General features: G+C 40.4%; 1 long non-coding RNA gene across 1 annotated transcript; it reads right to left on the bottom strand.

Moving 5' to 3' along the window:
* Positions 1 to 1,098: 1,098 nt before the first annotated feature.
* LOC145616286 (uncharacterized) lies at positions 1,099 to 2,217 on the bottom strand. Its single transcript, XR_014107625.1, has 4 exons — positions 2,072 to 2,217; positions 1,861 to 1,997; positions 1,684 to 1,791; positions 1,099 to 1,613 (listed from the first exon to the last, which is right to left on the bottom strand). It is a non-coding gene; the product is annotated as an uncharacterized LOC145616286 (long non-coding RNA).
* Positions 2,218 to 6,221: the final 4,004 nt, after the last annotated feature.

The following is a 6,221-nucleotide window of genomic DNA, read 5'->3' as shown; positions in this document are numbered from 1 at the left end:
ATTGGGTTTCAAACTGATTCAATTTGTTCTATAACAGATATAATTATTGCTTGGCCTTCGTTATCTTTACCACTAATAAGGAGGTATCGGCTAAACATGCAAAAGAGGAAAGCTCTTCTTTTATAAACATGAGAAAATCTAGAATTAAGATTATCAAAATAATAATGTGCAAATTCTCTCAAGTCAATTATATTACCATGCACTATATTTTTTAGGTCCGTACCCCTTAGGTCAAAGAAACGCTCATAATCTTTGTAATAATACTCACTCACTGTAGGCATTACCACAAGATCTAAGGAATTAAAGCCTAGAATGGCACCAAATTCTTCCGGTAAAGGGCAAATTTCATCATAGAATAATCTAAAACAGTGAGAATTAGTATCCCAATATTCTAAGGCGGTATGAATAAAGTCTATGTCAAGATCTACCCCTTTTACACCATAAATACCCCCCATATGAAAAAAGTCTAGTTCTTTTCTTTCTTTAGCAGTTAAAGAACAACACCACTCACGTGTATATTCGCAAAAAGTTTTCTTAGCTAAAGACATGATTAATAGTTAATGTATTTAATTAATACTCTGGTCGAATTATGCAGAAAACGTCAGTTCTGGGGGCTATTTATAAGCTTTATTCGCAGCAGAATTCAATTCCTGTAAGAAATAGGATAATCTACTCTGTCGCCAAGCGACAAGTCTGTCGCGTGGCGACAACAGCTGTCGCGTGGCGACAGACTCTGTCGCGTGGAGACAGGTATGATTACGCGGCGCCAGTATTTTTTCTGTAGCGACAGTCAACACGCGTTGAAAACCATGTTTTTACTTACTCGAATTCGACTTTGATTTGTCCTGTTCACACCCACCTTGTTTTACCCTTATTATTTTCTTTTTTTACTTAAATTAAGCTTAATTAATTTTAGGCTTATTTTTCGTAATTACACTTTTTCACTTCATTTTATTTTTTCATTTTTCTTTTTTGGGGGAGAGAGTCGGTACCCTCCATTAATATTAAAAATGACGGAAATTTTGCGCAAAAATCACGCTTTCTCACACACTCACACGCACATAAAATAAAATGAAAAATAAAATACAAGAGATAAAATGTTTAACAAATAACAATTGCATATATACAAAGTGTCTAATACATGAGTCATATAAATAAAAATTAGACAAAGTCCTACAAAGTCAAATAAATGAAAGTACAGGTACAACTACGGTGCAGGAGGCCGCAAATGATGGGGGACGCCAAAAGTATCAAAGAAATTCCTACTCCGTGGAGTGTGTTCCTCACCATCTCCCGAACCGCCAGCAGGTGGAAACTGCAACTCAGGGCCAGGCCAACCCGTCTCACCCTTATAGCCAATAGAGAGAGGCTGAGGTTGTAAGGGCTGCTGCGACGACGAGCCAACCTCGTACGTCCCACCACCCATCCCACCTCGACTGGTCGGCCCCATTCGGAGCATCCTCAGGAGATGAAGCCGAGTCCTCTACAGGGGCGGCCTCAGATCGACCACCCCGACTGCCTGAAGTAGTTCGGCGGCGCCTCGAATCGGACCTAGTAGTCTCCCTCCTAGGCTCGGGTCTCGACCGAGTGCCTGGAGAAGGAATAGGTTGTCCCTGCAAAAGTAAATCAAAATTAAAAGACAAGTAAAAAGAAAGAAAAAGATGTAAATGTAAGAAGTAATACCTCCTCAGCGTCATTGCTATGACATGTAGCACGGTTCCGCAACCTCACGAGCTGGCTGCGAAATGCGTCTATGCACCTCGCCATAGCTGTCACCACCTCGCGAGAAAGCTGCCAAAATAACTAAGTTAGTAACAGTTTATAGTCAAACATAAAAACAAGATGTCCAAGGATGCTTACCCGAGTCTGGTAACGGGGAATGGAGCGCTTCACGAACAGCTCTCCTCTAGAGCTGGCGGAATCAGCTCCTCGATCGGCCCGTACATGCCCTAATAGCGTATGGACATCCTCGGGGGAATGAACTCCCTAGGACCGGCCTAATAAAAACAAAAGGTTAGAAAACACTTGGGGGCTACCTAGTAAAAGGCAAGTCAAGTAAATAGAAGCATACCGCTGCCTCCTCTGAAAGGACAGGGCCGGCGCTAGCAACGGTAGTAGATCCTCCTCGTAACTCTGCTTGAGGAGAATGTAGGATCTCCAAGGAGTACCCCGAGATGATCCACTAGCTCGATCCCGATGCAAGGCATCATGGAACATGTGCCGGGGTGGAGGAGCAGGGACGACAAAGACGTCTGAAGAATGCTGAATGGCTACCCTCTCTCTTAGGTAGACCACCGCGTCGTATGTCCCCAGAAAATACCGACGCTTAGTAGTGTACTGCGTCGCTAGCGCAGGAATAGGGAAGTTAGCCCAAGGTCGATAGACCAGGCAGGGCTCCTGCAAAATTATCATGTAAGGACTAATACCCAAAAAAAAATGATAAAGAAAAAGGTGGTGTTTACAAAAACCCACCGAGAGGATCTATCATCTCTCGAAGTCGAAGCACCTCTGGCGGACCTCGGCGGCCTCCCCAACTAGCAGCAACGGGGAGCACGCGAGGAGAAGGCCTCGCAGGCGCAAGTGAGGGAAAGTACTCGTAGAACCAGATCTGCATGAAAGGTATAATTTAGTAAGCGTTTTGCATCTAATATAGAGCTAAATCTCAAAAGAGGAAAAGAGATATACCTCTACGACCCTCCAGAAGCTGGAAAGTGCCACCTCTCCAGACAAGGCCCTGTGACGGCAAAAGCGTCGCAGGCCCAGTAGAAAGACTGCATAGGCCATACTGGCCCAGTCATATGTCCCGACCAGATGAAGGTCGCGAACGGCGGCCAGAAGAAGAGGTGTCAACCAACATGACTCCCAAAGCCGACGTAAGCCCCCATCTCTGTTGATGAAGGTGTCGTAGAGTGAACCAATGGTGGAATTACCCGAGCCGTGGCTACGAGTCCTCCCACCTACAAGACCGCATCAGACTCGCTCCGACAAATGATGAACGGGAGCGTGAAACAAAGTACGCTCATCCCAATCTGGCATGAGACCAAGCCTGGACGTAGATGGAACATCCTCGCCCTCGCTAGTAGGCTCGTCCTCTCAGCGCGAGTCTCTCGATCGAGAGCTAGAACCACGTCGTCTAGCCATGCTAAATTATGTAGAAGTAATTAATTTTAAGGCTCTATAATATCTAAGGTTCGCCTAAGCCACATGATACTATGTTTACAAAAACAGAGTACGCAGTACTAAAATAGAGCAAAAATTCAACTAAGCATGATTAGCATTTTCAAGCAAACAAACAATTTTTTGCAAATATATGATGAATATTGTGACAAATTGTGCAAGAAAAAGCAGCAAAAATGCGAAGAACAAGCTACATTGTTCTTCACAACCTTATGAAGTCCAACAATGGTGAATTGTTTGTTTCTTCACCAAATTGAGTCAAACAAGTCTCAAAATACTCCCAAGGTAAAATACAAACATAATCAAACAAATTCAAGGCATAAAATTCAACATACAAAGCAAATTAAGCATAAACGTTTTCGAATTTTTTTTGAAAATTCGTGAACAAGAATGCATAATTCGTCAAAAACCGAGTAGAGTTTGAGCAAAACTTACATAGATCGGGAAAATAGATGGAATAAGCTTTGATTTGCAACAAGTTTGGGCGAATTTGGTTGAGAAATGAGCAAGAACGAGCAATTCGAATTTTTTGCGAAATGAACGAACACAGCAGCAGCGAAACGAAGAAGAAAGAACGGGTATTTAAAACCCCGATTCTATCGCCAAACGACAGGATTGTCGCGAGGTGACAGACGCGAATGCTGGCGACAGCTGTTTCTGGCTGGCGCTCACCAAAAGAGTAGAAGCACCAAAGTATTGTTACGAAAATAATGATATAGTAAAGATCAATACATAGAGTGATCTTCGACGATGTCCCAATATAGAGAGGAGTTGTCTAGTGGCGAAATACTGCCCTGGCGAGGTAATGTCACAAATTCTGAAGATGGCGAGATATGGTCACCTTCGACAGTCACCATTGAAATTCCTCACTCTCTCTCTCTAAAATCAACTCCTAAAATTAACTCTAAAACTAGAGAGAGAAGCTCTCAACTAAGCTAGGAAAATATGATCTAAAAATCTACTTCTAATCTAATTCTAATTCTAATTGTTTCTTTCTCTACCCAAAAATGGGTATTTATAGATACAAGTAGGGATGGCAACGGGTCGGATCTGGACCGGGTCTAGATGGACCTGGATCCAAATCCGTTTTTATATGAAGGATCCAGATCCGACCCAAATCCGTCGGGTCTAGAAACTGAAGACCCGGATCCAGATCCGACGGGTCCAACGGATCCGAGTCCGGGTCCAAAACGGGTCCAATATATTTTGCCTAATTTTTTGCAAAAATTTAATATTTGGGTCAAAAGATGCATTTAAAACTTCCGTCGGGGATTATTAAGTTCAACCTAAATTATAATTATACAACTAATCTAAAAACACAAAGTAACCAACTAATACACTTACATTTTGAAATAAAAATTATAAATAACGATAAAAGTACGATTTTACAAATGAGCTAGTAAATTTGATATGAGGCATCCAAAATTCATCTCTTGAAAGGGCTTTATCAATACTAACATTGTCAACATTTTTAATAAGGAAACAAACAATTATAGTTTTTTTTTTAAAAATAGGAAAAATAAAAAACGGGTAAACGGATCTGGATCCGGGTCTGGAGTCCAGACCCGGATCCAGATCCGTTTTTTCAGCGGGACCCGGATCTGACCCGGATCCGTCGGGTCCAAAATTTGAAGACCCAGATCCGTGAAAAACGGATCTGGATCCACGGATCCGGGCCTGGTCCAGATCCACTGCCATCCCTAGATACAAGAGTTAAAAGAAAAGAAAAGAAAAGAAAAAAGAAAAGAAAAATAAAAATAAAAGAAAAGAAAAAGAAAAGAAAAGAAAATAAAATAAGAAAATAAAATGGAAAAGAAAAATAAAAGAATAACAAGGAAAATTGAAATCAAAGAAATAAAAAGGAAAAATAGAAAACGGATGGCTGCTTGCTGCTCAATTAAACGGGAAATTATCCCCTGTATCTCACCGTCTCATGCATCCTCTAGTCATCATGATCACGCTGCTCATCATCATCAATCAACCTTCAATTCGAACCCAGCTGAGTGCGGCCGCAGTAAATGAGTGTGCGCCCGCATCTGCTGAGGTTCGAATGAAGGCGGAGCTGCAGTGGTTCAATTGGTGGAGAAGACGGGGCTGCTCTGCTGGGAATTGCTTCGAGGGTGGCGCAATTGGTTGCGGAAGTGGTGGTCAGGAGGTGTGTGGCTTTGATTGTGGTGAGTGGAGTTGGTTGGGGGTTGCGAGTGTACGGAGATGGAGCAGGGGCTGCTCTAAATTGCCAAGAAATAGGGGCTGAATTGGTGGCGGAGATGGAGCAAGGGAGGTTGGTTGTCGGTGGGCGCGAACATCCCCATCGAAGCATGATGTTGATGAACACTAGAGTGTGCAGTAGCAAAGCATCTAATTGGTTGGTTCAAGGCTATCCGGCTTGCGAGCACCACTTGAGAGCGCAAAGACTTGAACTTGGAACAGCCACCTACAAAACACAATTAAAACCGAGGAATAAAATAAAGTAAAATAAAACTAAACCAATAAATAAAAGTAAAAGAAATAAAATGAAAATGAAAATAATAAAAGAAAGAAAATATATAAAATGAAAATTAAATAAAAGAAAGAAAATGAAATGAAAATGAAAATGAAATAAAATAAACTAAAATAAAATAAAACTAAATCTATAACATCTAAAATAAAGAGAAAGCAACTAAAGTAACAAAAATAGAAGAAATACATGAGAAAATACTAGAAAACCATAGAAATGCACAAAAACCGTAAAATAAGAGAAGAAAGGTAAAATAGAGAGAGAAAGCATAAAACTAAACATTTATTGAGCAAGAAAGCTATGAAAAGAGGATAAAAAGGACCTAAAAGCTCATCAAATGTGTGCCATTTATGACACACATCAATTTTATTGATTCATTAATTATAAATTGCCTTATAATAATAATAAATAAAAGATTAAAAGTTTAATGATTTCAAAGTCACATTAATAAAATTTGAATGTTTAATTATATATTTTAATTTGTTTTATTCTAATTTATAATAAAACCTTATCTATACATTCTTAATTATTAAATTAAAGTAATAAA

This window comes from Chenopodium album, chromosome 26, assembly GCF_948465745.1.
Source record: "Chenopodium album chromosome 26, dcCheAlbu1.1, whole genome shotgun sequence".
Classification (NCBI taxonomy): Eukaryota; Viridiplantae; Streptophyta; class Magnoliopsida; order Caryophyllales; family Amaranthaceae; genus Chenopodium; species Chenopodium album.
This window is presented reverse-complemented; position numbering and strand designations above follow the sequence as displayed.